Source organism: Mauremys mutica, chromosome 2, assembly GCF_020497125.1.
Source record: "Mauremys mutica isolate MM-2020 ecotype Southern chromosome 2, ASM2049712v1, whole genome shotgun sequence".
NCBI classification, from domain to species: domain Eukaryota; kingdom Metazoa; phylum Chordata; order Testudines; family Geoemydidae; genus Mauremys; species Mauremys mutica.
In genome coordinates, this window is record NC_059073.1 from 156,032,680 (window position 1) to 156,060,316 (window position 27,637).

The window sequence follows — 27,637 nt, forward strand, 5'->3', positions numbered from 1 at the left end:
CTCAGGTAGTAAGCAGGGGTCTTCTCAGGACTGGGAGCCTCTTTTGTCCTGCTCCAGCCTGTTTTATAGCTTTGGAACAAGGCGGGAATCTTTTGTCTCTCTGGGTCCCCAGCCCTTCTTCTAAAAGGAAAAGTACCAGATTTAAGATGGATTTCATTATCAGGTGACATAGTCACATGTCACTGTAAGACCCCTAGTCTCCATTCTCCATGGGCTGGCCCCCACATACACAGGAAGGCTTTGAAGTAACTAAGGCCATTTACAACTGATTGTTTCTGGAGCACCCTTAATGGCCTCCACTCAATATGTTTACATCAGTGATACAAGTTTATATCTTATTCTCCTAACTCCAGATATAGAAATAATACATGCAAACAAATAGGATGAACACACTTAGGAGATCACAAGTTTTCTAATGACACCATACAAAGGGTATTTAGCGTAAAGCATATTCCAGTTATGTCATATTCATAAGCATATTGCCATAAAGCATATGGAGTGCAACATCTTACAGAGCTGGCTGAAAAGTTTGAGATAACACTGTCGAATAATGTAGTTTCATCAATATCAAAACATTTTATGAGAGTGTCAATTTTAATCGAGTTTTCAGTGAGAGTCAAAATAAAATGTTTAATTTTAATAAGGTAAAAATGTTTTATTTGGACTTTGCTTCAATTAATTTAATTATGACAGAAGACATTTTACATTACAAAATGATGCAAAGTCCCAACTTGGAAGTTTTTGGAATTTTCAATCTGAGAGAAATTTTGAAGTGTCAGTTTTCATTCTGATATAGAAGTAAAGCACATTTTGAAATGCTGAAATTTCCATTTTTCAACTCTCTCTCTGGAGGAAGTTTCTGGAAAGGCAGGAACTGAACTCAGATCCTCAATGTCATGCTTCAACCAGCACACCATCCATCCTCCCCTTTTTAATATGTCAAGACATCATGCTTCTGTATACTCGGTGATTTGACTATCACTGAGACTCCCTGCCCCCCCCCCCACCACACACACACACACACAAAAACCCAAATATATTTCCAAATCTCCAGAACACTACAACTTGCAAGGATTTTGGTCTTCATATCTCTGAAAATGTATGGGAAAGTAACCCAGATCCATGCTTTGCTCGCAGTATTAAAATGGCTTAGTGATTAACCGAAACAGTTAAATCGTATTTGTACAAAATAAATGCAGCATGAATGCTGTATACATGATTATATACTTTATATGCATAGGAAGTCTTCAGTACTTTATGTTTATCTTTATCAGGATGGCTCCACTGAGAGGAAGAACATAATCCAGTAATTTATGTTGGCTCTGGCTATACGTACCCTCAATTTGCATTCCATTGGGAAGAACGTTAATAAGAGCTATACAATATGAAATCAGTCAACATTGTATGGTTCCCCTAATACTTGCTAATTTTATCTTAAAATATTTGGGTTAGTTTAAAAGGTTATTTGTTCTCATTTACATCACTCATTGTGGCTTGGCTGAGGTATGGGAATTGCTCACGTGTTGCCATTTGTGTTGGGGAAATTTGCATCTTCAACTATCCGTGAAAAGCAGACCTCTCCCCAGAATCCAGCATGCTCTCTCTTTTTAAAGGAGAAAGAGTAGAAAATATTGAAATCAGGTTTTAAAGAAACTACATGTTTGTTTAAGTGTTATAATTCCCTCAGCCTCTTGTAAAAATGTGTTATTTAAAAAAAAATGTTAATTTTAACAAAATAAGTTACTAGGATAAGGAAGTCACCAGGTCCCTCAACTTGCCTCTTTACTGACTAAAGATCCAATCCTTTGAAGATTAATGCAGGTATTTAACTTTATGAACTGAGTAGACCCAGGGACTTTTCTCAATGCATAGGTTCCACTCCTGCTAATATCCTCATACTGCAAAATTATATACAGGCAGACCTTTACACCGACAAGAAGTCCTGCTAAAATCAATGCCTCTTTTCAAGTGTAAGAATCAATCCATTCAGATTACTTTGCAGGAAAACGGTCCTAGTTAGTAACAAAGTAATGTCAGAAATGTAAGAGGCTGGAGAATGGCTGGTTAAAGGAATGGTCTATTTTTTTATTGAAATATTTGTGTTAATTAAGATGTTTAGTAGGAATATTTTCCACACCAATTTTTTCTAGCAAGTGACAACACTCACCTTAAGCCCGCCTAGCTCTCCAGAGTTTGATGAATTCGTCCACAAATTAACACATCTTTTGTCACCAATTATGGCAGCAATCTGGATCTCCTGCTGGGATATACCAGCACTCTCCAGCACTTGAGCAACAGTCTCAAATGTCACCTGTAATAAAAACTTTAGATAGATAGATAGATAGATAGATAGATAGATAGATAGATAGATAGATCCCCATTCAACCCCCTATTCCCCCCCAACTGCCCCGACCCCATCCACACCCCCGCCATCTGACTACCACCCTGAACTCCCCTGCCCTCTATCCAACCCCCCCGATCCGTGCCCCCTTACTGTGCTGCCTGGAGCACCAGTGGCTGGCAGCGCTACAGCCACACTGCCCAGCTGGAGCCAGACCGCGCCGCCGCCACCACACAGTTGAAAGCACCGAGTCAGGCTGGGCTCTGCAGCTGCACTGCCCCAGGAGCTCACAGCCCCGCTGCCCAGAGCATTGCACTGGCAGCGGAGCGCGTGAGCTGAAGCTGGGGGGGACGGGGGACAGCAAGGGAGGGGCTGGGGGCGAGCCTCCCAGGCCAGGAGCTAAGGGGCCGGGCACGACAGTCCCACGGGCTGGATGTGGCCTGCGGGCCATAGTTTGCCCACCCCTGGGCTAGGCTGTCCCCATTATGGGGTGCTCTCTCTGCACTGGATGCTTCCCTGACCCTCTGATCACTACATACAGTTCAAAGCAAATACAATTTATTAAACAGCAACCAATTTAAAAAATAAGGAAAAATGGGAAAGGTTAAAGGACAACACATAACTCTGCTCTCTGGCACAGGGACATCACAACCAGCATCTCTGGAAAATAAGGGCAGTTCACAGTCTGTTCCTCACAAGTCCAGGCCTCCTTCTCAGGCCCTGGCTGTGCTGCAGGGACGCTGCGGGACAGACACTTGCCCTCAGGCTTTAGGTGGCGGGACCCTTCTTCCCAGCGTCGCCCCTGCCCCGTTAGGGTTACGATTCCCCTCCAAGTCTGGCCTGCAAGGCCTCTGGATGCTAGGCAAATGTCCAGCCCAATAACTCTGAAATGGATTGACTCATCTCACGAAGTCCTGACACTGGAATAAGAGCTGACTTCAGTATTTCACAACTGCTAGTGTTGTCATTATAAACTGGAAGATAATAGATTCTGAAAGCCAACATGAACTGCAGTTGAGTAAGCAGTGCTTAATAGCAAGGATGTACAAGTGTGTTTCAAAGTATCGAGGGTTAGACTGAGCACACCATTTAAAGACTTTTAAAAAATAAAACGACGGATGTTCATAGAATTTAAGATACAAAACGTGGCTTGTCTCTGATCTTCAAATAGAAAAAAGGGATAGTTACAGGAGATGGTAACAGCCTGAAACGTGGTGGTGGAAAAAATTCCAAACAACTTCTATACCTATTTAAAATATAAGTTGATATCAATTGGATATTTATGCAATGAGTTATATAAAAAATATGGCCTTGGAATTAGAAAATGTAATAGTAGCTGCTTATTTATTATTTTTCTCAGCACTCTTCAGAACATAGAAAAATGACAATCTTTGGCCCTAAATAAGCCTGACAATACAGTTCAGAAACAAACCCTGGATGAACAAATGGGGGTTCAATCTCACAAAAGAAAACAATTAAAAACAAAAGAAATACCCAGTTACTTCTTCAGTGAATTTCAAAGAGTGGATTTCAAACCACACCTTAAAAAAAACAACAACAAAAAACCTATCTTGGCCTAATTGAAGGCCCATTGAAGTCAATGAAAAGTTTCCCATCGAATTCAATGGACTGAGATCAAGCTTTAATTTTCTACTTTTTTCCCCTTCATCCATGTTTTGCTTATTAGCTGAACATGAACTTCAATATCTAGCTCCATTTAATAATACCTGTTTAACCTGACTCAGAGGGGGATTTTCTTTCAAAGTAAAGAAAATGTATGCTGAGCAGAAAGGTTTTTTTTTCTTTTTTTGCTTTTAAGATGGGTAATGTTAAATTATTTGCCACTGTTGATTCGGATTAATAATGTGAGGTAATTACCCTCCTTATGAAAAGGAAGCCTCTAGCATGTGGATTTATATTATTAAAGAAATAGATGAAGTCTTCATTCATGTTCTGAACTTTCCCATACCATAAAGACTTTGGGTCAATTTCTCCACTGAGGAAGTACAAAATGATGGAATTTTTCAGTTGATTGCGGTGCTGGGAATTTTTTTTTTAATGGAAAATTGCAAAAAAAAGTGTCCTCAATTGAATAATTTTATTGTTTCAGAATTTACTATATTAATAATCCTTTATGAGTGAGCTGAGTGGCACAGTTACCTTACTATTTACAGAGGAAGGATCTTTTCATTAGGTGTTAGATTGTACATAGAGCTGATTTAAAAATTTCTGAATAAATTTTTCCACAGCATTTTGTTAATAATATGTTAAGAATATTTGTTAAGAATATGACATTTTGGTGAAAAGTTCCCCTTTTTGACCAGCTCTTATTTTAAACTAACCCCCAAAAAGTTGAGCAAGGAAATAAAGGGGAGAAGACAACATTACTTTTCACAGCCACATTATTATGTCTTCTATTACCCAGGGAAGCAAAGAGCAGTAGGGAGCCGGCAAATCCAGGGTTCCATCCCTTCCATCCCCAGCCTTCCATGAGCCAGCCCACAGAGCTAGCAAACACATGTAAAGCAGAGGCTGTGGGGGGGATATGCAGTATGCAAATGGTGTATTGCAAATTACATAAGAGGAGAACACAGAGGAATAGTGCCTTTAAAGATCCAGTTGCAGGATCAAGGCCTATGTAAACACTGATTGTATATGAAAAGAGCATTTTAAAAACACTGCACACAGATATGTATGCAAGTACACACACATCTGTTTCAGTGATGAGGTCTTAGCTGTGCCCAGCTGTGACAAGACTTTTAGTGTTCTAGTCTGGTTGGGGACACTGTCTAAACCAAAGTCTGATATATTTAAAAAAAAAAAAAAAGCTGTAAAAAGGTTTTAAGCTGCTTCTTGTGGAAATTCCATTACTCATGGTTGGAGTAGGCCAAATTTTGGTTGCCTCACCTCCAACCAATTCCACCTTGTACAAACCCAGGTTTTTGTTTTGTAGGTCAGCTTTACAGGAGAAGTGAGACTAAAGGAGCAGTGGAAAGATGTGTGTGGTAAGAGCAGTGGATGGCTACATTAAGGGTTGGGGGCAGCACAAAGAGAAACTGGATAAGCTTTTCTGAGGTATGAGACTTTGTTTTCTGTTTAATCCTTTTCATTTCCTGCCGCTCTGCTGCCTTTTTTCTTGCTGTTTTTATTGGATATTTTTCCCTTGTGTCACCTGACTTCAGGGTCGCACGGGTCTCCAAAACCTGTCCTTATGTTCTTACAGTAAAAAGAGAAGACAGCTTTGATTAAAGTGACTCCAAAAGTAGAAATATAAACTTGAAAATATGGGATTTGCCAGTTCTTTGCACATTTTGATACCCCCCCTCCCATCACTGCTGTGACCTCCCTCCCTACTCCACTGTAGCAGAAGCACATACTTAGGCCTTGGCTACACTGGCGCTTTAGAGCGCTGCAACTTTCTCACTCAGGGGGGTGAAAAAACATCCCCCTGAGCGCAGCAAGTTACAGCGCTGTAAAGCGTCAGTGTAAACAGTGCCCCAGCACTGGGAGCGCAGCTCCCAGCACTGTAAGGTAATCCCCATGGAGAGGTGGAGTACCTGCAGCGCTGGGAGAGCTCTCTCCCAGCACTGGCGCCGCGACCACACTCGCACTTCAAAGCGCTGCTGTGGGAGCGCTCCCACGGCAGTGCTGTACAGCTGCAAGTGTAGCCATACTCTCAGACAGGGTAGCAGGGAGGACAGAATTTGAACTAATCCTAAATTTGGAGTTGACGTCAAAACCTCCTTTTTTCCTAATACTGTAAAAATGTGGATATTGAATAGTAATTGGGGGAATAGTCTTGCAGAAAAGCATTGAACAGAAACATCCATAAGCAAAAATGTTCATACAGTTCTAATAAACTAATTACTTTCTAAAATTAAGCTATCCAGTGTAGGCATCCTTCTCTGCATCTGAATTGCAGTAACCGCAGTAGAATGAAGTACTTTGCATAATACCTCTTAAATGTCTCATTTTTATGGACATTACTCATTTTAGTCCCAAAGTTCCCATGTTCCACACATACATCTGCTGTCTTCATTTTTATTGTTGAAAACTGTTTTAATGAGCAATACAGAAACATAAACCTGAAGACTTCTTTTCATTAAAGGAAAGGATCCAGCAGCATTTTAAGTTCCCTGCAAGAATAATGTGACTCTCATTCTGGGTATTGTCTATGCTCAGCTTCCTTGCCTGTATAACTCTCCTCTTTAAATCCCTCTCTTGGCCTCCCATCTGATACTGTATCAAATTTAAGTTTTTTGTCACCACTGTCAAAGCTCCATATAATTCTACCCTTCCCTATTTATCCTCCCTTGTTAAGTTTCATGTTGCCTTCCACACCCTCTGTTTACTCTGCCACTGCACCAACCATTATCAGGCCATTAGTCACATTTTCACACAATCACCTTTGTGCTTTCTGCCATGCAACACACTATACATAGTCTGACTTTCCCTGGCTCATTGCAAGGCCGCTACCTTGTCTGCATTTAAGTCCTTCTTAAAGGTTGGTTTTTGCCATGCTATCTGTAGTGAAATAAGTTGACTTGATAAATGAAAAGGAAAAAAGTGTACAAGTTGCCTAATGTTATTTCCCGACCTCTGTCGACTTATTTGCCTATAGATCATGAGCTTGTCAGAACAGGGACCATCCTCCTTAAGGGTTTGGATAGCCCCAAACACATTGTGGGTGCTGTAAAAAAAAAAAAAAGTAAACAATACTAAATATTATGTGTCCCACATTTGGAAACTGGGAGGTTGACAAGCATGCTTTGCACTTCTATAGTACTTTTCCTCAATCACTCTCAATACACTTTACAAAAGTTTGATGGAAATGGAGTTAATGGGGCTTATATTGGTCTAATAACATCAAGATCACACAGCTACTGTCAATCAGAGATATAGGCCAATGGCCTGATTCTGATCTCATTTACTAGTTTTACATTGGTATATAAACTACATTACTTCAAAGGAGCTACTCTTTATTTACATCAGTAAAACAGCAGAATCAGGCCCCATATCACCTGTTTTCCAGCTCTAGGTTCATATGTTAGCTCCACCCAGTACAGTGCGTGGATATTACAAATTATGCACTTGAACAGATCATTGTCTGAGTGCAGATAGCTGGCTGAAGCTTCATTTTTGTTGTTAATTGAAATACAGGTAACTCCCCCTCCTGCAACAGAAAGACCAAATTTTAGATCTCCGTTGAGATCACTTGACTTACTACAATTGGGAAGCCCCTGCTATGCACTAGGGGAGAGTGGCTGAAGTGAAACAGAGTCCAGTACTCCAGAAGATGCTGACCTACTTGAAAGTCGATATGAAGACAAGTTTTCTACTGCCTACTTTGATATAGTATTTAGCTATAAGATATTGGTTCTACAGAGATTTCATCAGAGCACTGTAAGTGCTGTGCTTGCAATTTCACAAACATTCTCTCTCTGAGTCACATTCAGCAATTTCTAATCATTACATATTAGTTAGCACTGCACACTGTATTTATGTCACTTCACTGTAAATAAGCAATCTCCAAAATGTATATGTTGGTATATTCAGCCATAGTAACACTAGTAGCCCCAAGTTAGTTAAGAAAATACTCTTAGCTAGAGGTGACTTTTTAAAATAGGAAGGTAGGTAACTCAATACACTATTACTGTGTTTTGAAAGTTGGATTCTGATTTCGTTTTCTTCTGTTGGTTTTCTTTTTGTCTCATTCAGAGCTTTTACAATGTATTGAAAAACAGGGCAAACACTGTCCCATTGTCTTTGCTCTGTACCAGATACCTCTGCTATTAATATTCACTTTATTTATCTTTAGAATACCTTTCACATGGTTTAGCTATTCTATGTCAATTAAAACATTCAGCACAAGAAATAAAATTCACAATAAAATATACACCTCTACTCCGATATAACATGACCCGATATAACACGAATTCGGATATAACACAGTAAAGCAGCGCTCCAGGGGGGCTGAGCTGCGTGCTCTGGTGGGTCAAAGCAAGTTCATATAATGCAGTTTCACCTATAACGCGGTAAGATTTTTTAGCTCCCGAGAACAGCATTATATCGGAGTAGAGGTGTACCAAAGATCTGCCCCCTACCAAGCCACAATAGTTAAGTCATCCAGCTTCCATTCAGCCAGCCTTCCTCAACCCACCTCCTCCTCAGAAGCCCAACAGGAGAGATCAGCATTGCAGGGTGCCAAATCCAGGCCCTGTCAGAGGGGACAGTAAATTCTAGAGACGCACAGAAAATCATTCTGTCACAAATCCCATCCCTTTTTCAATCAAAAAGCTCTTCACTCTAGGGTCTTTGCTGATCACAACTACCCCAGTATCACAGTCAAATAAATGGTTTTTTCAGTTGTGAGAGCCCAAATCACATAGGGCTTTATAGTTCAAAACCTGTACCTTAAACTCCACCTAGAGTTGGAGCTGTCATGATGTACTAACAGCATCTTAAATAGGAGGTGTTTAAGAAACAAGACTACCAACTACAGACACACATCAGGCTTCCACATAGCTTAAATTCTACCTTATCACCCTTGTTCACGAAGGAACCCACCCTCTGCATCTCAGTACAGCACAGAATTATTTAGTACTAAATAGTGTATTACAAGCATAACCCTTCTGTCAGGTGTCAATGGCCGCATCAAGGGCTGAGTTCAAAGCATCTGAAGTTCTTCTAGAAAAATATCACATTTCACGCCCCACCCAGCATCTTGTATTTCAGCTCTGAGAAAAATAAAACAAACACTCCCTGTGCAGTTCTTCCCCACTCACAAGCAAACATAAAAAGCCTTTATTTGCCGGGGGTGAGGGGAGGGAGGAAAGGAGAATACAAAACCAAGTTAACAGACCAAACTTTTGGTAAATCACCACCAGCAACAACAACCTCTCTCAAATCAATATCCAGTAGTTCAAAGTCCAACACCCTGATCACCACAACTCAACTTATCTGAAATCCCACTCTCAAATTGGAATCTCTTAAAAGCAGTAGCTCAAGGCATCCAGGCGTGAAGTACTCCTCTGCCAGTCTGGCTCCAGTCCTATCGAAGCTTCATAGCCTGGTGCCACCCTGAGGTGTGGTTGTGACACTGCACCCCATATTCATTATAATGATATGATTATGGCATAATTATGATGCATTTTATACAAGATGGGTTATGTGAGGTGTCATTGGAAAAGTTCTGATTTGCTGAATATGATTATCCTATTTGTATAAATGTATCATTTTTGTATCTGTATTTCAATGTGCTTACTCTGGGCAACACCCACTACTAGTCTTTCAGGTACAACAATGAAGAAGCTAGACAGTGCTAATGGCTCATCAGTAAAGACAATGGACCATGGAAGAGTTTAGCCTTCTGGTGAACATTTCAGCCAGCTTATGAGTAATGGCTGCTATGACTCAGCAAGGCATGCAAGGGACTCTGCAAGGCAAGACCACATGACACTAAACTCCACTTTGGTACCTGTATTTTTCCACAACCTGGACTGGGAACTTAGCTTGGAACAAAGGGTCCCTGCCATATGCAAAAGCTATATAAGGTGGGGAGTGACATCATCTCTGGGCCTCACTCCCCACACAAGAGAATTCCTGGAAACATCTGAGGAAAAAAGATTGAACTGGGGGAAGTGCTGGTCCCAGGCTAAAGGGATTTCTAGCCTGTGTATGGAAATTTGGTGTACTGCTTGCATTATCAGTCAGGGTGAGAAATTGGTAATTCATATTCTCCATTGCCATGGGACCTGGCAGGTCTTCTCATGGAGTAAACTTTATTCCCTAGTCCACTCATAATCTAGTCAAGCCTAGTCCCACAGGCTCCTTTCCACAGGGTACTAGATCTTCGGATAGGAGAAACCCAGGACAAGAACAAGACCTTTGGATAGACTCTTCTGCTCTCTACACCAGAGCACTTCCTCTTCTTTGCTGGGCCCAAGCTTCATTACCCAACCTTAGTTCACATCTTGCTACCGCATGGCCACCCTTAACCCAGGCCATTAGTACAATACCCATGCCCTTTTGTTAGACAGTAAGTTTATCATGCACACACCTAAAAACTTAAACAAATTTGAACCAAAACCAACAAAACTTATATAGTGGACTTACTGGTAATATGCAAATGACCTGTCTTTTCCCCTAATCACCAGAAGGAGCAAAGTTCCATCTTTCTGTCTCCTAAATCCTCTGGCCAGGAGGGCTACATATGTAATGGTATCACTACAGAAGCTAACAGGCAGCTGGTACAGACTTCCAATCATTAGAGTCACATACTTGGGAAAGCAACTGGAAGAGTTAAAAGGTCATCAAACAATGATACCAGCTCAATTTTCTAGGCCTGAACCCTGACTGATTGAGGAGGAGAAGGTCAAGAAAAATGGAGCTGCCCTTTTATAAACTCCCCAATAACCTTCCACTTTTTCCTCAACCCCTTCAAAATAATGGAAGCTTGATTATAAACTAGTAGTTAGCAAGACGGTCAGTACTGATGGTTCTTGAGCAGAAACCTCACATTAGCTTCCTTACGCATTGCAAGTACTAACTCCCATGCCTCAATAGCTGGTTTGACTTTTACCAAACAGTGGACCCAGTAATCTGGAGCTAAATCTAGCCCATGGGCTATAATCTGGATTGCACCCTTTACTTCCAGAATCTCAGTCACAGCATAAAAGCCTTGAGAAAAGACTTAATTTGTCCCAATGATCACTGTTCCTCCACAGAGCACCATGAAAAATCCTCAGAAAGATAACTCAAGTCAGTTAAAGCAACCTAGATTAACCAGGCTGTACAAGTTCACAGCCCAGGGTGTTGATCAGTCAGCTATATGCGTATACCTGCAAATTCAAAGGAGGATCTTCTTCTTATGGAATTGTTACAAGGAGTTCAAACCCCTGCAGCCAACGTACTTCCTGTCCTCCAGAGCTAAGCAAAATCGGGGAGCAGAGGTCCACTTTAAAGAGATAGAAGGATGGAAATATGGGCCAGGATCCTGTAAACACTTAAACCCATACATAACTTTAATTATGTGATTAGAGATCAACGGGGCTAATCACATAAGTTAAGTTAAACACGTTTCAGTTTTTTCAGTATCAGAGGCACAGATTTCTTTTTAGAATTTACCCAGATGTGTAGAAGAAACATTTAAGACAACATTTACACCAAAAGTCTATTACAGAGTACATCCCTATTTTGGAATATGACAGATGCTATGGCAGACAAGAAGAAATGTTTGCTTCCTTCACAGTTGCACACAAGACTAAGTGCCTAGTGGGATTTTCAGAAGTACCTAGGAGCCTAACACCCATTGACTTCAATGGGACTTAGGTGCCTAGGTGTGTTTGAAAATGCCACCAGGTGCCTATTCGCACTTTTAGACCCCTAAATACCTTTGTAAATCTGGGCTGAAGTGTCTGGGATGTCTACACTGGAGCTTGAGGCGGAGGTATAACTGTGGAGGCTAGCAATCCAGAGTATGATCCTGCCTGAAACGAGGCAGCTAGGTACCTACTCAGACAGCTAGACTATCCTGCCATAGCAACACTGCTATTTTTAGTGCACTAGCTCAGAGTTAGTGTGGATATGTTTACCTGAGCTGCAAATTATACCTTCAGCTCCAGTGTAGACACCCTCTGTTGCAAATGCTGTATTCATGGAATAAAAAAAGACATACGTAATCATTTGGATGGTTTTTCTTCCTTTTGCAGTCAAAGCAGAGATAATTATCACTTAGTCAGCAGTACTTTTCATCTTCAAAAATACCTTATCAATATTCACCACAACACACTTGTGCAATAAGCATTATTTTCCCCATTTAACAAGACTATAAACCACACATGCACAATGGAAGGCAATTTTCCTATATTCCAAATTTAACTAAATCAGATTGTTGGTAATTCTTCCTACTCTTATTATAAGCTTTGGTGAAAAAGTAGAAATCTGGGAAGGAAGCACTTTGAAGTAATTTAACATCTCACATAATTTTGCTTAAGTCCCTAGTACCATCAGGGAAACACACAAATATAACCCTACACTACTTTTCTATTCAACTGATGAAAAGCAAAGTTACTTAAATTTGTCTCTGGCAGCTGTATAACATCTAGAGAAAACAAGGAGTCAAATGAAAAAGAAAATATTTAAAGAAGTCAAGAGGAAGTTGAGCTAAATGCTGCATTTTGTTAGGAAAAGGACGTAGCAACATTTTATGCTAGTAAAGGTGAACGTTAGCCAACTTTTTCTTAGTACCCAGTAGGGTGTCTTTAGAAGTGTGTTGTTCAGATGTTCAATATTGCAGAGTGAAGTAATCAGCCACCCACAACTGAATCTGGGAACACATTATTATGTGAATGAAGACTAGAGAATGAAGTGCTACTCAGTTATAGTTCATCCCCTACGTCCTTCTTGCACTGTACAGGGAATAAATTACTTCATCCATTTCAAGTCAGCTTACTTCTGACTATGCTCTGAACAAGCTATTGTGACTAATATGTAGGGGGGGGGCAGAGCAAGGGCTCATCCCACTAGCCACTTCCTTCCACCCTTTTCCCACCCACTTGCCCAGACTTTGCTCCCCCACCCCCATGGCCAGAAGCACAACTGAACATGACACTGCTCTTCCTTTTTCTTCTGTACACTTGAGGAATCTAGCACAGAGTGATCATCACACAAGTGAACTATCATCCTCAACAGGTCATTCACCTATTTTATGTCTTGGCAAAGTAAAATCAAGCAACGTGCACACTTTTCTGATGTAACTAGACAAGAGAGGTATAGTAAAATACCACAGATGAGGATGCCCTTAATGAGCATGCTCAAAATAATATTTCTATAGCACAAACATTTTGATTCCCACCCCCCACTCACATTTTCAAAGAGCACTTCTGGGCTGAGACCTTGGATAGCAAGAAGAAATACTCAGAAAGTAATAAGTAAGTGGAAAACTAGGGTCTGAAAAGGAAATCCCCACATCGTTTGTACTACTGCTTTCACACTGGCTGGGGCTAAGAAGTCTCTTACAATGTAAATGAAATATAAACTGAGTTTAAATGACTAATACCCTTTCATGACCTATGTGGACTTTGGGTCTGGATGTACTGATTTACTCCCTCCCTAGAACAGATGGACAGAGTGGATGGGGAAGAGCAGGGAGATGGGCAGGGCCTATGTTTTACCCCATTACTCCCTGACTAGGGTGGTTGAGGCTGCACAAGTAGTGCTGCAAATTGCTGCTGGTAGTGGCCAGCAAAAAAATCACTATCCAAATCACTAGAACAAAGCAGCAGCAAAAGAGGAATTGAAACTGAAGGGCATCTATGTTACAGTGGCTCCTGAAGCTACTGTGGGGTGATGCAGCTTACTGAGGGCTGCATCTAACACTACGTTCTATACCCAAAAAATTGTTCCAGAACTTTGTGACTGAGAGAATCTTGTCAGATATCTGACTACATTTCAGAATATAAGATTTGGATATTTCCCCAGGAATGATATAGCAGCAGTATCTTGTAGCTCTGAAACTAGATAAGGAGCAAACAGCTACCAACACATCTCCATATTAAGTGAAAAGTTATTTTCGATGGTGATAGCATGCTTCAGTTTCCAGAGCTCATTTATTTCTGACTAAAAGCACCAAGTGTTTTGTAGGAATACTTTAGTCACCTTTGGCATCATGTACGTCCAGTCCTTGGAGCTTTGATTTGTTTTTCCCACATTGTTTTCTTTGTAGAAAGTGCAGTGCCCTCTCATATGCGCCAGGCCCTTAAGTTTAGGAAGTATCAGTGTGGGGGGAGGGGGTTTGAGAGATTGCTTTCAAATATGAGCTATGTGGCAATATTTTATTGCAGTGATCTGATCAGTGTGCTAATGATCTGAACCGTAGGATGAAGCAGAGCAGGCTAAAGATTTGTCTTTTATTCCTTTCCCTTGCACCATCTCTTCCCCCCCCCCCCGCCCCCCCCCGCAACATACACACACTTTTTAGCTTGTGTTAAGTGAAAAGGGAGATAGAAAATTAGGAAGTGTAAACACAGGAAATGAGAGGAATGGGTAAGTTAATTGTAACACTTCACAAGAGTGACAAATGACAAAACAATTTTTCCTGAAGAGTTTTGTGGTACTAACTTTTTGTCTTTAAAGCACAACAGTAAACAACAATAATTTTTATTTTGAGGGCTTATGTAGACTTTGGGCTAGTTCTCTGCATAGGGATAAATTTCACCCTAATGCAAAAAACATTGAATCTAGTATAGTGCTACAGAATTTTTTAATTACATAAGCTAAACTACATGTGTCCACAGAAATTAGAGTCATGTGATATATTCAGTGCAAAGTTTAAGACTATTTACCTACTTTGAAATGTTCTAAATGAAACATTCCACATAACCATCATTTTCTTTGAAGTTCACAGAAAGTGTATTGCACTATCTAAATGGCTATTTAGTTCACAGTGCATTTTGCATTTCATGTCTCAAGATGAGGCTGAATACCAATGGTTAAAGTCACATTTTATTTAATGTAGTTCTAGAGTAGATCATGCTTGGTGACAAGGATGAAAGGTCTAGGTCTGCAGCTAATGCTTCTTCTGCCTGCATTTGTTGTACTTTATATGGATCATCATCCCTTTATGACTGTGTTCAATGTAAAAGTCATGAAATTGTGCCTTCATGAGTAATCAAGAATAATTGCTTTGGGTCCGCAGCAGGATCATGGCAGAGAACAGGCCAGCTTTGCTATTGTCGCTGCTGCTTATCTAAACTGCCTGTTTTGACCTTCTATGGTGATGTTTGCTGCTGAGTAAATACTGGTGTAAGCCAATTCATCTTTGCTCTGCATCTTGTATAGTCATTATACCAGTGCATAATGGATGTAAAATGGGTATAAAATGCTACAACATCAGAAAGCCAAAATTGCTCTAAATTTTTATATATAAATATAAGTATATTTACAAACATAATATTAATGTAATAAATTGCAGAACCATGTGCTAAATTAATTTATCAAAGATACCTTTTACTGCCTCATTTCCACTCTGCTCATTAATCCATCTCCCCCCCCCCCCAGGATTTATTCAAATTTTCAACCTTCTTAGCAGCTTCAAAGACTCACAACTCTATCTAATCAACCTGCCAAACAACTGTGTTCTCCTCCTCTGTCAAACACACCCTCTCTCCTCAAAATTATTCTGGCAAGAGACAAACCAGGAGAGAGTAAGGAGGAGTGATTTTACCTCTGTATGTTGCATTAGTGACACCAATACTGGAATTTTGCCTACAGTTCTAGTGTTAGTACCTGTTAGTAGATATTAACCCTTTTAATCCTCTTTTTTGTAAATTCTTTGCAAAAAAATTGCATATTAAATATGCTCCCAGAATCTTTATTATATTAGCAATGCATGTGTTTGAATTCTAATGTCCAAAGTGTTGGTTCTTAACCTGTGAGTGACCTGTACTCAGGATGTTTTATATAATTGAGTGTTGGGCTGTATCTAATTATCTTCAGTATCTACAAATTTATGGGAATATAGATCTCCAGGGAAAAGACTCCTCAAACTACTAAAAATGTCCACAGAAGTAAGGTATGAACAAAACTGGATGATTGATATTTGTTATTGCAGATAGGTTCTGTAATGGAAGAAATAATGACCCATTGAAAGATGATGTTTTTAACTCATTAAGACATTTTTTTGCCACAGCTGTTAGTAATAATGACCTGGTTAGAAATTCCTTTTTACTCACTAACCAGGTAAACTGAGGACCATGAATTCCATCAGTAATTAGGAAAACAGAATTGTGATTAAATTAATCATGGAAAAGAATTTCTCTCTCTAAAAAGGAGTTTTTGTCTCACACCCTATAAAAGAAAAGAGGGCTGGAAAATTAGATGAGAATGAACACTGTCAGCATTCCACCAGGTACAAAGGAAGGGAACACACCACACTACCTTCTCTTCACTATCTACAGAGAGTAAAGTAGGTTTTCTTTCTGAGGGCTTGTCTACACTACAAAATTAGGTCAAATTTATTAAAGTCAACCTGTAGCCTCCGATTTTACAAAACCAATGGTGTATGCCCCCATTATGTACATTCCACTGGCAGAGCGCATCCCCACTACCGTGGGTAGCATCAAAGCATGGAGCGATGCACTGTGGGCAGCTATTCCACAGTTCCTGATGCCGATTGGAATTCTAGGTTAAGCTCCCAATGCCTGATGGGACTAGGGTGACCAGATGTCCCGATTTTATAGGGACAGTCCAGATTTTTGGGTCTTTTTCTTATATAGGCTCCTATTACCCCCCACCCCCTGTCCTGATTTTTCACATTTGCTATCTGGTTGCCCTAGATGGGACAAAAACATTTTCGTGAGGTGTTTTGGGTTCATATCATCAACCTCCCATGATGCACTTGGCTCTTCCCTCCCTCCCTCCTACCCTCCCTGGAAGCAACGGCAAACAATAATTTTTGCACCTAAACCTGGGTTACTCGTACAGATGCCATAGCACAGGAAGCATGGACCCCGCTGTGCTGGAAGTCATGGAACAGAGCAATTCGCACATACAGGCAGCGGCAGCCGGGTTTGTTCAAAGTGGAACGCCGCTTCTGGGCCAGAGAAACAAGTACAGACTGGTGGGACGGGATCATGATGCAGGTATGGGTTGAGGAGCAGTGGCTGCATAACTTTTGCATGCATAAGGTCACTTTCATGGAACTTTGCGAATTGCTTTCCCTAGCCCTGAAGCACAGAAATACCCTGTTCTGACAACTGAGAGGCAATAGCCCTATGGAAGCTTACAATGCCAGATTGCCACTGGTCAGTCGGGAATCAGTTTGAAGTAGGTAAATCTACTGTGGGGGCTGCTGTGATCCAAGTAGCCAGGGCACTCAATTCACTTCTGCTAAGAAGGGTAGTGACTCTGCAAAATGTGCAGGACATAGTATATGTCTTTGCTGTGATGGGGTTCCCTAACTGTGGTGGGGCACCAGACCACCTTGCCAAAGAGTACATAAACCGGAAGGGCTACTTCTCAATGGTGTTGCAAGCATTTAGTGGATCACAGGGGCTGTTTCATCAACGTCAACATGGGATGGTCGGGAAAGGTATATGATGCTCACTTCTTTAGGAAGTCCGGTCTCTTCAGAAAGCTGCAAGAAGGAAATTTCTTCACAGACCGGAAAATTACCATTTGTGATGTTGAAATGCCAAAAGTTATCCTTGGAGATCCAGCCTACCCCTTGTTCCCAGGGCTCATGAAGCCATACACAGGCAGCCTGGACAGCAGTAAGGAGCAGTTCAACCATAGGCTGAGCAAGTGCAGACTGGTGGTAAAATGTGCCTTTGGATGTCTAAAGGGGTGCAGGCGCAGTTTACTCACTAGGTTAGACCTCAGGGAGGGAGGGGCAAGGACACATAGCTTATTACAATTGCACTGTCTAGCAATCAAAGCTGTGGGAATGAGCGTTTTCTGCTCCATGAACCATCCCCAGGAGTTGAGTTCAAGGGATACTGGAGCTTCTCTCCAGCCCTCCACCCCCCGCCCCACTCCCCGCATTTTAGGACATCTTGGAGAGGAGGATATGGAACTCGGTGAGGAGGACAGCTAGCTCATCACTGGGTGCAGCGGGACTCTAAGGTCTAGCTGCCTTTCCTGCACCTCAGCCAGACGCCTCAACATGTCTGTTTGCTCACCCATAAGCCACAACATCTCCTCTTGTGTGTTACGCTCTTGTTCCCTGCTTGCTTTCCTGCCCTATTGGTCAGTGCTCATGCTTTCTGAGAGTGTGAGCCTGCATTCAGCTGGGCCCTGTCAGCCTCAGAGGAATGCATCAAATCACAGAACATGTCTTCCCTTGTCCGCTTTTTTCTCCTTCTCATCTGAGACAGCCTTTGTGCTGGAGTGGAGGAAGCACCCAGAGAAAATGTTGCAGCTGCAAGGAAACACATACATTGTTGAAAACAAATGGTTAACTGTTGTAATGAATGAAACAATTCACAGCAGTAAATACATTCCCTAAGGTACTTTGCCAAATTCTGTGTTTTAAAAGAAGAGCCTGCCAATAAGGTACAACACATGGCAGAGCGCTGGGCAGCAGATTTCGGTTTGCAGGCAGGCATGCTAAGCACACATGAAAGGATAGTAGGCAGTATGAGGGCACACTCGCAGACATTTTTTAGTGTGGAAACTCTTGGCCCATAAACAGGCTTTTCCGGGGAGCACCCTTTGCTTGGCTGCACTGGCTGCCACTGTATCCCAATTGTTTACCTCAAATTAAACATTAACCACAATTACATTTAACCCCTGTAGTGTTATTACAAGTGTGCACTCACCAGAGGTGCCTTCCCCGCCATCACAGTCCCGCACCAGTGGGTCCTGGGAGGGGATTGGCTCCAGAGTTAGAAAAAGGTCCTGGCTGTCGGGGAGAATGGATCCTCCGCTTTCCTGCTGTGCATTCTCCTCCTCCTCTTCCTCATCAACAATGTCCTCTTCATTGTTGCCCATGGCCACCTGGGTCCCCTGGGTGGTATCCACGGAGAGTGTTGGGCTACTGGTGGGGACCCTGCCTAGAATCTCATGCAGCTTCTCATAGTAGCAGCATGTCTGTGGTTCAGCACCAGAGTGACTATTCACCCCCCATTTGACTTCTGGTACACTTGCCTGAGCTCCTTTATTTTCACACAGCACCACCATGTGTCCCTGGTGTAGCCTATTTTCCCCATGCACTCTGTGATTTTGGCATAGATGTCAGCATTTCTTCTGCTGGTTCAGAGCTTTGCCTGCATAGACTCTTCTCCCAACACAACAATCAGATCCAGCGTCTCCTGTATGCTCCACACTAGAGCACGTTTGCGTACCTGGCCAGCCATGGTCAGCTGTGGTGATGAGCTCTCCACGCTGATCAAACAGGAAATGAAATTCAGAAGTTCCCAGGGCTTTTCCTGTTTACCTGGCTGAAGTGCAGTGGAACTGAAAGAGCTGTCCAGAGCGGGCACATTGGAGCACTCTGGGACACCTTCCAGAGGCCAAACAAGTTGAAATACACTGTGCTGTGTCTACACAACCCCTAATTCAACCCAGGAAGGTTGAATCTAGCACAACTAGGTCGAATATCCACCTCGTTGAGGTGGAGTACAGGCATCGATTTTAAAAGCCCTTTAGGTCAGCTGGAAGGGCTCTGTAGTGTAGACACGCACATTATAAATTCGACCTAAAGCGGGGAATGTTGATCTAATGACGTAGTGTAGACCAGCCCTGAATTCTGTATCATGCTGTACTAATATTGATTAGGCAATATTCGATTGACTATTCCATTTCAGCCTCTTTTTGATAGTCTCCAACTGTTACTAACTTCAAGCACGGAACAACATTTTAAAAAGGATGCTGGGGGGTGGGGAGGAACAGCCACAAAACCAATCTAAGGGCTGGAGAAAATGCCTTACTGTGAGACTTTCAGCTAAATCTGCTTAGTTTATCCAAAAGAAGATTGAGAGGCGACTTGATTGCAGTGCCTAAGTACCTCCACAAAGAGAGAAAGCTGGGTACTAAAGGGCACTTGAATCTAGTGGAGTAAGGCATAACAAGAACAAAGGGCCAGAAGCTGAAGCCAGACAAATTCAAATTAGGTACAGCTGTTTAACAGAGAGGATAATTAAACATTGGAACAAACTCCTCAGGGAAGTGGTGGATTCTCTCTCTGGATGCCTTCAAAGCAGGGCCGGCTTTAGGCCAATTCAACCAATTCCCCTGAATCGGGCCCTGCCCCTAAGAGGGCCCCGCACCCAAGCCCCGGTACGGTGTATGGGCAAGAGCTGGTGCGCTGTACCGGGGCGGCCCGGCTTCCCTGGGGGGCAATTTAAAGGGCCTGGGGCTGGAGCCCCAGGCCCTTTAAATTGCCACCAGAGCCCCATTGCTGGAGCCCTGGGGTAGGGCTGCGGGACTCTGGGGGCTATTTTAAAAGTCTGGGGCTCCCATTGCTTCTACCGCCTCAGCCCTTTAAATACCCGCTGGAGCCCCGCGCTTCCCCAGGGCTGCCTCGGCTATTTAAAGGGCTAAGGCATAGAAGCAGGGGAGCACCGAGCCCTTTAAATAGCCCCCAGAGCCCTGTGGTAGCGGGGGGATCTAGGGGCTATTTAAAGGGCCGGGGCTGCAGCTGCCTCTGCCGCCCCAGTCCTTTAAATAACCCCCGGAACCTCGCCACTTCCCCAGGGCTCCCGCAGCTATTTAAAGGGCCGGGGTGCTGGAGCAGGGGAGCCCTGGGCTCTTTAAATAGCCTCCGAGCACCAGGCTGCTGCTGCTGCTACCCCAGTGGGGGGGGGGAGGTAAGAGGAGGGGGCACTCACCATACAGGGTGGGCTATACCCCCTGTACCTGCACCTCCTGCCCGCAGCCAGCCCTGCTGCACCTCCTGCCCTGCCCGCAGCCAGCCCCACACCCCCTGCCCGCAGCCAGCCCCTGCTGCACCCCTTGCCTTGTCTCCAGCCCACCCCAGCCGCACCCCCCTGTAGCCCTGCCTGAAGCCAGCCAGCCCCACACACACCTCTGCCCTGCCTGCAGACAGCCCCGCAGCCCCTGCCCTGCCTGCAGACAGCCCCTGCTGCACCCCCCTGCCTGAAGCTAGCCAGTCCTGCATTCCTGTCTCCAGCCCTGCCAACTCCTGCCGCACCCCCCTGCGGCCCTGCCTGAAGCCAGCCAGCCCACCCCACGCCCCCCTGCCTGCAGCCAGCCCCACACCCCTTGCCCTGCCTGCAGCCAGCCCCATGTCCACTGGTGCCCTGCAGTTCCCAGGGCAGTAACCCTGCACACCTGCTTCAATGAGGGGGGCAGGGAGCAGCTGGGACCCACACATGTGCACACCCTAGGGTGACCAGACAGCAAGTGTGAAAAATTGGGACAGGGGGTGGGGGGTAACAGGATCTTATGTAAGAAAAAGACTCAAAAATCGGGACTGTCCCTATAAAATCAGGACATCTGGTCACCCTAGCAGAACCCCAGGGAGTGGCGGGGACCCACACATGTGAAATGAAGCTCATTTCTAGTTCAGGCCCATCTTTTTAAAAAAAAACTTTAGGTAGGATTAACATACATCCCTATTTTCCCAGACATGTCAGCTTTTTGGTTCTTAAATCACCATCCGGGAGAAATTTTTTAAATTTAAAAATTCCTCCTGGGAAAATACGGACATATGGTAACCCTATTGGTACAAAAAATACATACTGTGGCACATCCTTTAAATCAGAACTCTTTATAGGGAACCGGTTGCTAAGAAATGAAAGACTTTTTTTTTTAGGTCATCCCTGCTGGGACCCCGCCAAAAATGTTAGAATTGGGCCCCGCACTTCCTAAAGCCGGCCCTGCTTCAAAGCATGACTGGATATCTTTCTGAAAGATACACTCTAATTGAACCTAACACAAGTTATTGAACTTAACTGGCCTATGATATACAGAGGTCAGTCTAGCTCAGGGGTTGCCAAGCTGTGGCTCTGGAGCCACTTGCAGCTCTTCAGAAGTTAATATGCGACTCCTTGTATAGGCACTGACTTCAGGGCTGGAGCTACAGGCACCAGCTTTCCAATGTCCTGGGTGCTGCTCACTGCTCAATCCCTGGCTCTGCCACAGGCCCTGCCCCCACTCCACCCCTTCCCTCCTTCTCCCCTGAGACTGCCATGCCCTCGCTCCTTTCCCTCCCCCTCTGCCCCCCCCACCCCCGAACACCATGAAACAGCTGATCAGGAGGTGCGGGGAGGGAGGGGGAGGCGCTGATCTGGTGGCCGGGAGGTGCTGGGAGCAGTGGGGAGCAGTTACTGCTGAGGCTCTTTGACAATGTACATTGGTAAATTCTGGCTCCTTCTAGGCTTAAGTTGGCCACCCCGGTCTAGCTGATTTACTGGTCCCTTCTGGCTTTAAACTATGACTCTAAAATGACCCAGGACAGACAATATTTATCTCTACACCAGTGATGCATTTTCAATACATATTTGTCTCCGTGTTTAAAAAAAAAATTCTAGCATCTCATGACTCTGTAGGGGTAGAAACTCGAGCTTTATATGACTGAAATGGAAGCAATCCGCAGTTTTCTAAAGCAGCGCACAGTGCTAGCTTACTGCCCTTGAAGATCCCAAGATTGTTTTTATTAAAAAAGAATTAGTCTGCTAAGTGTTGAAAAGGTATTTTAGGTTAGAGTGAGACACAATGATCTAAAAAGAGCACCGTAGGAGTTGGAATCATCCTAAGGCACCTGGCTTTACAAGTCTGTCAAATTTGTAAGATGCTTTCTAAACAATTTATCAAATACTGTAGTTTTTCTGTGATGTATGTGTGAGATCCAGGAACCTCCTAATGCCAGCTGGCAAGGTGTAGAGGGGATGCAGTAATCTCAATGAGTCTAGTGTAAACATTCTAGATAAAAAAGGATATAATGGGAGGATCTCAAATGAAAGTTAGTTTCGCAATTATATTGATGATCAGTGTGACAGATATAAACAGCTACTATGTAAGGAATTATGTATATATACTGCAAATGGTTTTAAAGTCTGTATCAAAGTTTTAGTCACTAGCAAAGGTGAAAAACAGGTTTTCCCCTCAGACAGGAGGTAAGAAATGTGTATCTCTGTCAGGACATAAATTAAGCATTGTAAGCTAACACAATGGATGTCCTTTACACGCAAAATCAAGCATTACTGAAGAGCTGTGAAGTCAACAGGGAAGAAACACCGCAAAAAAAAGCTACAGGGGATTATCCTGTCTTTGCATGAAGACTGTGAACTTTGGGGTAATTTCTAGAAGGCAAAGATGACACCGCTTCATGCTGCACCTGGAAAGTAAACATACAATGTGTTTACATTCACAGAAATGGGATCTCAGCTAGCCTTGGTTGAAAATGCTGAAGACGAATTGCGTGAGATAAGACTTCTTTAGAAGGACGTTAACCTATATTAATAATATATAACCTATATATAACCTACTCTGAAACCTTTATTAAGTTTAGTCTCTTGAAAGCGTGTTGTGATTTTGTTTGCTATGTAACCATTTGTTTCCAATATTCTCACTCATTATCACTTGAGTCTGTGATAATAAAAGATATTCTTGTTTTCACTATAAATATGTCTGATGTTCCTGTGAGTATTCAGTGGATAAAGGGCTGGACACTATAAGGAATGCTTGGAGCAGGCTTGGGGGTTGGTGTGTGCCATTCCCTAATCTGCACAGTGGGAGTGAGGCCTGGAGAGCAACACTTGTGTTGCCAAAGGGTGGTAGATTCAGGGAGCTGATCTACAGCAGGCACAGACAAGGCTGCTTCACACTAAGGGTAGGTCACTGTGAGGTACCATACAACTCTGGGTACCCCTGGGAAGCATCACAGTATGGTATACATGGAATACATAGAAGGATTTATCCGTAGACCTGCAAAATTCACTCATAGCTTCATGAGTAAGGCAGCCATCCTAAATGCATGCTGATGAAACCTTTATACTTACTCAACACCATAATATATACTCTTCATATGTACACACACTGAGCAATTTAATACTTAGATTTAATATTTTTATCTTACCATTTCCTATGGAGTTTAAACTAATGCACGTTTATCATATGTTCATGTATTTTAAAAGGTTACACACAAATATGTTCAACAGTTTAGTATTAACAATGCACAGTCTTTAGTAGTCTTTAAATGGTTAATAATTTTCAGTAGTGATTCAGGGCCGGCTTTAGGAAGTGCGGGGCCCAATTCAAACATTTTTGGCGGGGCCCCGGCAGGGATGACTAAAAAAAAAAAAAAGCCTCTCATTTCTTAGCAACCGGTTCCCTGTAAAAAGTTCTGATTTAAGGGATGTGCCACAGTATGGCTTTTTTGTACCAATAGGGTTACCATACGTCCGTATTTTCCTGGGAGGAATTTTTAAATTTTAAAAATTCCTCCCGGACGGCGATTTAAGAACCAAAAAGCCTGACATCTCCGGGAAAATACAGACATGTTAACCCTACCTAAAGTTCTTTTTAAAAAAGACGGGCCTGAACTAGAAATGAGCTCCGTTTCACATGTGTGGGTCCCCGCCACTCCCTGGGGTGACCAGATGTCCCGATTTTATAGGGACAGTCCCAATTTTGGTGTCTTTTTCTTATATAAGATCCTATTACCCCTCACCCCTGTCCCGATTTTTCACACTTGCTGTCTGGTCACCCTCGGGTGTGCACATATGGGGGTTCCAGCTGCTCCCTGCCCCCCTCATTGAAGCAGGTGTGCAGGGTTACTGCCCTGGGAACTGCAGGGCACCAGTGGACATGGGGCTGACTGGAGGCAGGGCAGGGGCTGACTGGAGGTAGAGTCTGGCTGCAGGCAGGGCAAGGGGTGCAGGGCTGGCTGGAGCCAGGGGTGCGTGGGGTGGGCTGGTTGGCTTCAGGCAGGGCTACAGGGGGGTGCGGCATGGATTGGAAGGGCTGGAGACAGAGGAGTGCCAGACTGGCTGGCTTCAGGCAGGGGGGTATGGCAGGGGTTGGCTGCAGGCAGGGCAGGGGGTGCAGGGCAGGGCGTGTAGGGCTGATGCGAGCAGGGGTGTGTGTGGTGCTGGCTGGCTTCAGGCAGGGCTGCAGGGATGTGTGGCAGGGGTAGGCTGGAGACAGGGCAGGGGGTGCGGCAGGGCTGGCTGCGGGCAGGGCAGGGGGTGCAGTGCTGGCTGCACACAGGGGCTGGCTGCAGGCAGGGGGTACAGGGCTGGCTGCAGACGGGCTGGCAGTGGGCAGGGCAGGGGGTGTGGGGCTGGCTGCAGGCAGGGCCGGCTCCAGGCACCAGCTTATCAAACAGGTGCTTGGGGCGGCGGGGCGGCACTTTCAGGTATTCAGCGGCAATTTGGTGGAGAGTCCCTCACTCCCGCTCAGAGCGAAGGACCTCCCGCTGAATTGCCGCAGATTGCAATCGCGGCTTTTTTTTTTTTTTTTTTTTGGCTGGTTGGGGGGGCAAAACCCCTGGAGCCGGCCCTGGCTGCAGGCAGAGGCTGGTGCGGGCAGGGAAGGGGGTGAGGGGCTAGTGCAGGTAGGGGGTACAGCAGGGGCTGGCCACGGGCAGGGGATGCGGGTACAGGGGGTACAGCCCACCCTGTATGGGAAGTGCCCCCTCCTCCTCCCTCCCCCACCGGGGTAGCAGCAGCAGCCTGGGGCTCGGGGGCTATTTAAAGGGTCCAGGGCTCCCCTGCTTCCACCACCCCGGCCCTGTAAATAGCCGCGGGAGCCCTGGGGAAGCGACGGGGCTCCTGCAGCTATTTAAAGGACCAGGGCGGCAGGGGCAGCTGGAGCCCTCCCGCTACCCCAGAGCTCCCACGGCTATTTAAAGGGCCCAGGAAGCGGCGGGGCTCCAGCAGCTATTTAAAGGGCTGGGGCAGTAGAAGCAACAGGAGCCCTGGACTTTTTAAATAGCCCCCAGAGCCCCACAGCCCTACCCCAGGGCTCCAGCAGTGGGGCTCCGGTGGCAATTTAAAGGGCCTGGGGCTCCAGCCCCTGCTGGGAGCCCCAGGCCCTTTAAATTGCCCCCTGGGGAAGCCGGGCCAGCCCGTTACAGCGCACCAGCTCTTGCCCGTACGCCGTACTGGGGCTTGGGTGCGGGGCTCTCTTAGGGGCGGGGCCCGATTCAGGGGAATTGGTTGAATTGGCCTAAAGCCGGCCCTGTAGTGATTAAATGTGTTTTTCCAATCTGTGCAATATCTGATTCATATTTTGGGGAGAACAGATTTATAAAATACAGATGCATCATAAATCACTGATGAAACCGATGCGTAAAGTCCAACAGTGTTCTATTGGTTTTTTTTTTTTTTACCCCAGTGTTGAATTACAGCATGTTTTAAAACACTTTCATGGACAGATGTGAGTCATCATGGCAGCATTTCAGACTTGAGAAAACACAGTCTAACATTCTATTCTCTTCATAAAAGATCCCAATTCAGGAAAACAGTTGATTACCCACTTAATGTTAAGCAGGTGCTTAAGTGCTTTTCTGAACTGGGACAAAAATAATCTAAATGTCACAGATCTGATGCCAAATCCACCTGTAATAATACCAAGAGACAGGATAGATTATAAACATTGGTAAATCTTAGAGGCATTGTTTGGCACTGGAAAGTCTTGTTTACCATATATGTCATACGTAATATGTTAAACATGTTTAAAATATGACAAAATATATAAACTATAAAAATGTCAAGCACAGCCAACTTGCCAGATAGCAAAGACACCTGGTGCATCGCATTAAACTCAGGGTATTTTGAAAATGAACTTGTGCTACGAGCAAACACCCTAAGGTTGAGGTGAAGAGACATTACTGAAAAAATAGATTATACGAAAAAATGTGAGGCAAAAATTGAACTGCTATTTTTGGTAACTGATTGTTGATGAAGCAAATACTTACATGATATTCGATAGATTTTCATGTCTGTCTCTGATGTGTACTGTAAGAGACATAATTGGTAAAATACAGTTGAGAAACAGATATATAACACTGACAACTGTTGCATTATTAAGAACCATGCAAATGTGTAAAAAATGTAACGTGTAAACTAAACATATTGGTTCAGTTCTACAAGCTAGACTGGCTCAGAAGATATTGAAATATTTGATAGAGACCCTCAGTTTTTCTGCATAACATGATTCTTTGCACCCTCCATTGACTACCTGATGGATCTTCTCCCACATAAGGCATCTTCAAGAACCATCTTAATGATCCTGCTTCTCTTCCCCCCACACCCCGCCTGGCATCTTGGGAGTCTAGTTTGGGAGTATATCAATTCTAGAGCCCCAGAACCAAGTAATTCCTCTTCCCAGGGCTGCCCAGAGCAGGGGGCAAGTGGGACAATTTGCCCCAGGCCCCACTGGGGCCCCCACAAGAATATAGTATTCTATAGGATTGCAACTATTTTTTATGGAAGGGGCCCCCAAAATTGCTTTGCCCCAGCCCCCCTGAATCCTCTGGGCAGCCCTGCCTCTCCTGGGTGAAATTCACCCCACTGCAGGGACCACCACAATTCTTATGCATCACTTAAATGAGGGCTGCCATAGAGGGGTGAATTTCACCCTTGGATTATTTATTCCATGTTCTCATAGGGGGACTGAAGTCAATGAAGAGAGCCCAATTTACTTAACTGGTTTTGGATCAGACCAAATATCCTTCATTCCATTTCTGTAATAACTAGAGACTGATTATCCAGATCAAACCTAAACACTAGACCTTTTGAAGCAGCAAACAGTCCTGTGGCACCTTATAGACTAAGAGACGTATTGGAGCATGAACTTTCGTAAGTAAATACCCACTTTGTCGGATCT